Source organism: Puma concolor, chromosome C1 (assembly GCF_028749965.1).
Source record: "Puma concolor isolate L17-30 chromosome C1, mPumCon1.1.hap2, whole genome shotgun sequence".
Lineage (NCBI taxonomy): Eukaryota > Metazoa > Chordata > Mammalia > Carnivora > Felidae > Puma > Puma concolor.
The window spans coordinates 88,276,491-88,285,290 of record NC_141674.1 but is presented as its reverse complement, the minus strand read 5'-3'; the positions used below and the strand labels follow the sequence as shown (position 1 = coordinate 88,285,290).

Below are 8,800 nucleotides of genomic sequence, written 5' to 3'. Positions count from 1 at the left end.
CAAAAATCATATGACTTCACTCATATGAGGACTATAAGAGACAAAACAGATGAACATTAGGGAAGGGAAACAAAAATAATATAAAAACAGTGAGTGGGACAAAACAGAAGAAACTCATAAATATTGAGAACAAACTGAGGGTTACTGTAGGGGCTGTGGGAAGGAGGATGGGCTAAATGGGTAAGGGGCACTAAGGAATCTACTCCTGAAATCATTGTTGCACTATATGCTAACTAATTTGGATGTAAATTTAAAAAAATAGAAAATAAGAGAAGTTAAATAAAAGAAAATAGACATTGGCTGTATTTTCTGTGTAAGAAACTTAATATTTAAATGTTTTAATAAAACATGACAGAGATATATTACATAACTGAGAAAATTATAGGATATAAAAATGCTTCAAAATGAATAGGGAAAAAGAACTTTGGTGAACTAAGTTGTTTTCTGATAAATTTAAGCTTTTGTGAGTGAATGTAGGCTTTTATCTATATGGTGGTCATTCAATTACACAAATGCAAAATTGGAAGTTACCAGACGGCTATATTTTACTTCACTCAAATATCTGAAAATGACACCCAATCTTGTTTTTGCTATAATTTTATGGATTTTTTGTGCTTATTTTATATGAAAGTGATGTCCAAGAACTGCTAAAGTTATGGGAAGAATACCTAAAAGTTAAGTGCTTACACGGCCATATGTAGTGTAAGTCACATGAAGGTTGTTCTTCATGTTTTCTGAGTATATTTAAAATAATGATACATGACCTGTTTGATGGTTCTGAACATTATTCCTTATACTTTGTGGTACTTTTTGACAAATACGTGGGGTACTGGCTTGTGAAAAGCACCACACCCCCATACACACATACACACACAAGAATATGTAATGATAAAACTTAGTGACACAACAATGGTCCTAGTTAAGGAAAAAAGAATATACTGTGGAAAACAGAATGAATTAAAAGAGTGCAGTTTAGATAGAGGGAGAGAGAGGAGAATTTTAACAAAACTTGAGAGAGGTTTATTAAGTATTTAGAGGCTCTGTGACACCGGATTCCCTGATTAGTAGGGAAAAACAATTTTGATGGTAAGAAAGGATTTCTCTTTTTTACTTTTGGGTGACTAGAGCATCTTCTTCTGCAAACTCTGGAGTCAACTGAAAGTCAGATGGGACAAGTTTTAAAAAGAGGAAAGAATAATTTCAGGCCTCAAAAGATAGAGGGACAAAATGCTAAGTTAACAATACTCTTTGTTTTGACTATATGTAATAGCTTACTGGGGATGTTAAAATTACTGACCAAATTGTAGCCTATAAATATTCATATAAAAACAGAATAAAATAGGGCCAAATAATCAAAATGGCAACTCAGATTTACTAACTTTAATTCATGGCTTAAAAAAAGAAATGGAAAATGTTCTTTGTCCCTACTGAGATGACATCATTAAAGAGGAAACTTCTTCCACTTGAGTTGGGAAAACGGTCGGTGGAGTTCAGTATCACAGGGAGTAGTGAAAAGGATGGGCAGCAAGGTAGCCGGCTAGTAAGGGGAAGGATCAAAAAATAGCAAGAGTAACCACTGGGGCCCAAAACATGAGTCTGCAGCAAGAGGCACTTCCAAATCTAAAGAGCAAAGCTTCAGCAGTGTCGGAGGAGGCAACTTTCAGATGGGACCAGAACCAATGGTTGTGGCCACTTGAGATCCTCCTAGGTGTTACAGCAAACTACTCATATCCCTGAGTAAGGCAGATTAGGTAAAGTTTGCTATACCTCACAGCAGCAGGCTGGTGGAGATGAAGTCCGATGATAAGCCTGAAAGAAGGAGTAGCCAAAGCCAAAAACCCAAATGGGACCAGTAATATATGAAGAGAAGAGAAATGTGCTTTATCTATGCTGAGCTACTTAAGTCTTCTCTATGCCCTACCATTTCACTCATTATCCCATCATGTTGAAAACATGGGTGTTTAAAACAAGATAGCCTCAGACAGCGTAGTAGCTTGAGATATCTAAGAAAAAGGTACCTACTTCTTTGGGTCAGAGATTTCACATGTCTAAAGGGAAGGGGTAATGCCTTAGAATGACTGAGGTGCAGGGCCTCAGAGAGTGTCCTGGGGGCACAAAGTAAAGGCTAATTTGTTTGCCCTTTGTCATGCTCTCACCTCTGCCAGGAAGTACTGATCTAACAGTTCAATCCTGATGAGGTTATTTACCCTTCAATTCTCAGTTCTGATCACTTCCTCAGTGGACCCTCATTCCAACTCTCATTTTGGATTAATTCCATTTAGTTTATACTGTTACTAGAATTTGATATTATAGTTGGTTGTTACAACGTTAGTCCATCTCATTAGGTAATAAGTTTCTTGAAATCACTGACTATATCTTATCAATAACTGTAACCCAAACACTGAACATAGGGCCTGGAATAGCATACTCATTAATGCTTTGCTGAAATGATTTGAATTAAATGCATGACAACTCACATCAAAAAGTCTTGCCTTATTTACTTTATTATAAAGCCCCAATCTGCCTCGTACTGTCACACTGGTACTTACTTTGCATGCTTTAGCTTGTAACTCGGATGCACTGCAATGTCTGTTTCTTTTCTGGACAGTCTTTGAGAACACAATTTAAGTCATCTCATTTTTCAGAATCCAGGCATCCACAGTACCAAGCACATTTTCAGTGCCCAATATGTGCTCATTGAGAACTTAAATAAATAAGTGGCTGGATGGTTGAATCTATTAAGACAATAACATTTAAAAACTAGGAAAATGACATGTAATGAATGCCTACCTTTTAACCCAGGATTTATAAATTTGGTATGATATAAAGCATAATGCATTTTTCATTTATGCTTTAGTGAACCATAAAAAGAAAAGGCAAATTATCAAGTATAACTTCTTTTTGATCTATTAGCTGGTTAATCTTCATCATCTTCAAATCGAGTTTTATGTTGACTATTATTCCTATTTCATGACTAATATATTTTACTGAAAGATTATTTTGCACAGTGGATGGTGGCAAGAAAACTAAATTTTCTTCATCTTAATAGTTTATTCATTTGTTTGTGAAGACAATTACCATGTCAATATATGTTAGCACTAACACAGGCTTAAAAATGTTCTATTTACTGTTCAGAATGTAATAATATCCTGTCTACACAGATCATGATTTAAGTTGTATCTCCTCAAATCTAATATGGTCCTGTCACAGCTCAGCTTAGAGCTTACTGTGATATAGTTAGTGAATGTGGAGGAAATCAATATAGGCTTCTTAGCATGGCCTACATGGTCTTTCACAGTCTCATTTTAATTCATCTCCAGCCTAATTTCTTAAAAGTCCTGTCATTAACCTCTGTAATAGCCACCCTGAACTCCTCACCATTCTCTATATGTGTAAGATTCTTAAAAAAAATCTACCTTTATTTCCTTTTTCTTTCTCTCTCTCTTTATTTTCAGTAGAGGTCTTTCTTCCACACCCACTCCTATTTCCCTATTCCAAGGATCTATCTTGTTCTACCTGGACACTGTATGTCTCCCCATTGGTCTACCCACATGATTTTTAATTAGCTTTCCATAGTGTATCCAGGATATAGTTACAAAATTCTGAAAATTGTTCACAATACATTACAAAATTCCAGTTGTTAATAGGGTGAGGACTAACCAACATGACCTGTTCCAGTCTCCCCAAATCCCATCTTCATTTTCATTATCTATGCTCAACCACCTTGCCTTCATTGCTTTTTTTTCATTTGCTTCAAATATCATGCTCCCTCATAACAGTACCATGATGCTTCCTTTACCTGGGAATTTCTTCTGGCATACCCTTTTCCACTTAGTAAACTCTTATTCATCTTTCAAATATCAATATAAAAATCATGGCTTTGGTTTTCCAGTTTCTTCTTGGATTGAAGAGCTGTGGAAAGAGTTCTGTTATCACCCTGACAAAACCAAAAATCCAGGCAAAATGCAAATTCATCACTTTTCTTGAACCAAAGAACTGAGGTCTCGGCACAACCAACTAATGTACAATCTAAGGAGAGAATAAGCCTGAGGGAATAGGTAGGACCTGAGCACTTCTCCACCTGGGATGATGTAGCCAAGCATGATACGAATAAGGCAGCTTGACATGCTAACAAATTAGCTGCTGACTGCACATCAGTGTGAAGTTTGGAGACCTCATGTGCTGTGTGTACAGGAGGGAGTTCACACTTGTATATTTCTCCACATGCATCTCATAAGATATTCACAAAAAGATTGGTGAAAGTTCTGGGGAAGGGTCTCTCATGGTGCAGGGTTGGGGGAGGGGAATGGTAATGTCAGCAGGAGAAGTGCAAGCCTCATTTAAATACTTCTTCCCCATCTGCCCTTACAGACCTTACTGTGGTAAAAGAACAATAAACACTGCAGTTTTTAGGGCATTAGTGAAAACTAGTGAAAAAGTAATGAGGGACAGATCAGAATACTTGTTTATCCGGAACTACAACTGGAATAAGGATGAATATACTTTACTACTAGACTAAAACTTAATGAGTAACAGGTGAACAGTTCTCCTGCAAGAGGACCAGGATAGAGCAAGACTGGAGAGGAACTCTCAGGAACACTGAAAGGAGAAGACCTAAAGCTGAGGATGAATCAGAAATGATAAAACCATGTAGAAAACCATCCCCAACCTGAACACAAATTATCTCCAGGGGAATTAGGTGACCAAGGTGCACTGAGGATAGCAACAGCAACAAACAACCAAGCCAAGGCCACTTCTGTTTAGATGGCTTCAAATCTACACAATAAAGGTCTAGCAGAAGGAAAGGCATGCTAATTTCTAGACCCCCCCCCCAAAAGTTGTTTACTTCAGTATCTACTGTCTTAGAATGTCCAGTTTCTTTCTACAAAAGATTATGAGGTTTATGAAAAGGCAAATAATGAACAATGCATTTCCAAAAGACAAAAAATAATCAATAGAACCAGGCTCATATCTGACATATATATCAAAAAGCTATGAGCAGAATGTTAAAATCAATGCTCTACAGTCGGCCCTTGAACGACATTGGTTTGACCTATATGGATCCACAGAACATAGATTAAAAAAAATTCACAGCACAGTACTATAAATATATTTTCTCCTCACGATTTTCTTAAAACATTTTCTTTTGTCCAGCTTACTGTATTGTAAAAGTACAGTATAAAATGCTTATAACATACAAAATATGTGTTAATCAGTGGTTAATGTTACTGGTAAGACTCCCAGTCAACAATAGGCTATTGGCCAGCAGATCACTTGTGGAGAGCTTTGGGTGTCTCTGGGTGTTCCAAATAGTCTCTCATGGCAGCGAAGCCCAAGCTTGCCCAAGCCCAAGCATTTGCTTATGGAATCAGCAAGATGGGTTTTAGCAGCCGCTGGAGTCGAGTTTGATGAAGAATTCTTAGAAACGAGAACAGTGGCAGAAACTCCAGGATGGTAACCACCTACTGTTCCAACAAGTGCCGATGGTTGAAATTGATGGAATGAAGTTGGTGCAGACCAGAGCATTCTCCAACTACATTGTGGAGACCATCATCTCTTTGGCAAGGACCTCAAGGAGAGAACCTGATTGACATGACTACGGAGGGGATGCTAGATCTCATGGAACTGATTGCTGTTCATCCTTTCCTAAAACCAGATGATCAACAAGAAGACATGATAACATGGCCCAGAAGTCTATAATTAGATACTTGCCCATGTTTGAAAAGGTTTTAAAGGATAATGACCAAAAGGTTTCTTGTTGGTAATTAGCTAAGCCTTGTGGGTGTGATTCTACTCTAAACCATTCTGGCTCTGGAAGAGGAATTCCCCAATATCCTGTCTGAACCTCCCAGAGTTCTGCAGTGGAACTAAGTAATATTGCTACAGTTAAGAAATTCCTTGAATCTGGCAGCATGAAGAAATCTCCTTTGGATGACATCTATTAAGAAACATCTACATCTTTATGCTGTAAAACATCACATTCATCTGTGAGTGAGAGCTAGTCCCTAGAGATTTGTGTGTCCACCGTAGCATTTGAACTGATGCCAGGCTGTCATGATCCCAGCTCTGTCATGGTGCTATGTATAATTGTCCCTAAGTTGGGTGTTTCATGTCAAGATCTTTGCTAGAAACATTGACATGTTTTTGTCCAGTGAATAATTGTTTTGAGGTTTTTCTGAGAGCTTTTTTGGAGAGGCTGGCATTTAACTTAGATCTGATGTAGTTCCTCATTTCCTGATGACAAGGCTGAGTAAGACCTCATGTTCTCCCTTGAGTTTCTGTGTCCTCTCCTTATCCCATCCTAAATGCCCTCCAGTCTCTTCCTAATTTTTAGTGTTTAATAACAACAGAATATCTAGTGAATAATAACTCCTCTCAGCTGTAAAACATCCATGGTAGCAGTGATTGTAGTCAATAGTAGCCAAAATAAAGAATTTACAAATAACCCCACCTTCCACGGTTGGCTACTGGGAGGAGTCAAAAGTTATATGTGGACTTTTGGCCACACAGGGGTTGGTACCTGTAAGTCCCCCTTATTGAAGTTTCAACTGCAATATGATAAAATGACTAATAAAAGAAGTGGACAGTGTGCAGGATCCGATGGGTAATTTTAGCAGAGAAATGGAATCTATAAGAAAGAAACAAATGAAAATGCTAGAAGCAAATAAAAAACATGATTAAAGATTAAAAATGATTCCTATGGTCAACACACCCTGCCCCCACAAAAAAGAGGAAAAGACAAAAAAAAAATCAATGGCTTTGAAGATAGGTTAAAAAAAAAAAAGGTATAAAACTAGAACAGAGGATCCAAGAGCTATTGGACAATATTAACTGGTTTAATAAATGTATTATTCTTGGAATCCTAGGAGGTGAAAAGAAAGTGAAGAGGAGAAATATTTGAATAATGGCAGCAAATTTTCCAAAATTAGTCACACACACACACACACACACACACACACACACACACACACACATATCAAGGCCTGTTATATTCAAACTCCTGAAAATAAATGAAAATGAAGAAAACTTGAAGGCAGCCAGAGAAAAAAGACACATTAAACAAAAAGACCAAAGAGTTACAGCACACTTCTCATTTCAAGCCATGCAAGCTAGATACAATGAATTGTCATATTTAAAGTGCTAAAAAATAAATAAAACTGCCCACATAAAATCCTATACTTCCCAAAATATCTGTCAAAGTGAAGGAAAAAATATCTGCTTTCATTTACTCACACACTCACAATTTATTTCTAGTAGACTTGCACCACAAGAGATATTAAGGAAAATTCTTCAGGTAGAAAGAATATGAAACCAGACAGAAAGGTATATAAACTAAAAAGAAGGATGAAGCTTGGCGTGGAATAAATGAATAAAAGTATAGAATTCAGTTTTTTTCCCTTACTTTAAATAGCTGTAATAGATAGCTTTGTCTAAAGCAAAAAACAGTGATATATTGTATGCTTAAAGCATACGTTAAAAGTAAAATGTATGACCTAAATAGCACATGGGATTGGAAGGAACAGTTGATATATTTAGCTGTAAGCATCTTGCTCTACACATTAAGTGATATAATATACCTGAGTAGACAGCATTAATGTAACATAACATATAGTGTAAGACTCTGTGCAAGGGTTTAAACCCTAGGAACAACTACTAATTTTTTTTTTTATGTTATAAATAATTCCATAGTAGAGACTAAATAGGATTATAAAACATGCTTAACTAACTCAGGAGAAGGCATTAATTCTGTTTATTATATACACTTATATTGCTTTATACACTTATTTCAGCTTATAAAAACACATTTTTGAGTGATTTATTAGCTGAACCCATTTTTTCATAAACTGTAAGCTCTGTGGAAGCTGGGACCATATATGTTTTTGCCTTAGATTATATCCCAACACTCTGGCATGCATAATAGGCTCAATAAATATCTGTTGAATAAATGAATATAATCTACTTGCCTTTGCAAACAATTTTCTCTATCTCAAATGGCCTTGGTCTATTTCTCTGCCTGGAAGAGTTTCTAGGCTTTCAAGACATGATTAACTACCTTCTCTTGTTTTGTTAATTCCCCATTCATAGGATACTCTTATTCAGTACTTAATTTCTGTCAGCACTTAGCAAGGTACTGGGGGGTTGGAGGTATCCAATTATGAGAAAAATGTGCTCCCTATCTTAAAAAAGTGCAGCATAGTTTACCAACATGATAACTAGGTAACCGATATTAGTAATGCAATGATATTAGTGTAAATATACTTAAAGACTTCTGTTGACATTCAGAATGTGAGAGCATACAGAAAACAATTACTATGAAAGACTACATTATACTACTTTTTAAAAACTATTAACCAATCACAATTGGAAATTCCTCTTGATGCAAGTCTATCTATTGGTAGTTTTATTTCTGATTTTTTTTTACAAACAGATTTTTTCTAGTTTAAAAAAAAAGTGGTTAAATGACATTTGTATAATTAAGTACATAAGTTTTTCATGTTTAGTATACTTTGTAATTACAGTGTACACAAAGTGTAACCTGTAGATGCCGCTGAGTTCTGATATAGTTACATATTAATTATTCTGTTAAAATTAGCTACAAAAGGAATCACAGAGGGGTGTTAGATTTCTTTGAAATCAAAAGCTAAAGATGTAAGAGTAAAAACGGACAATTAGTGTTATTATGCAACTTTTAATGTTCCCTTTAATGTAGGGGAAGAGTAACACCACATAAGGAGTATTTTAGGGGAGGACTTCTTCCTTTTGCCCCTCTTTCGCCTGTTTTTTAAAATATATGAATGAT

General features: G+C 36.1%; 1 pseudogene; it reads left to right on the top strand.

Moving 5' to 3' along the window:
- The first annotated feature begins 1,432 nt into the window (after positions 1-1,432).
- Positions 1,433-5,945, top strand: LOC112864606 (glutathione S-transferase A4 pseudogene; annotated as a pseudogene).
- The last annotated feature ends 2,855 nt before the right edge of the window (positions 5,946-8,800 follow it).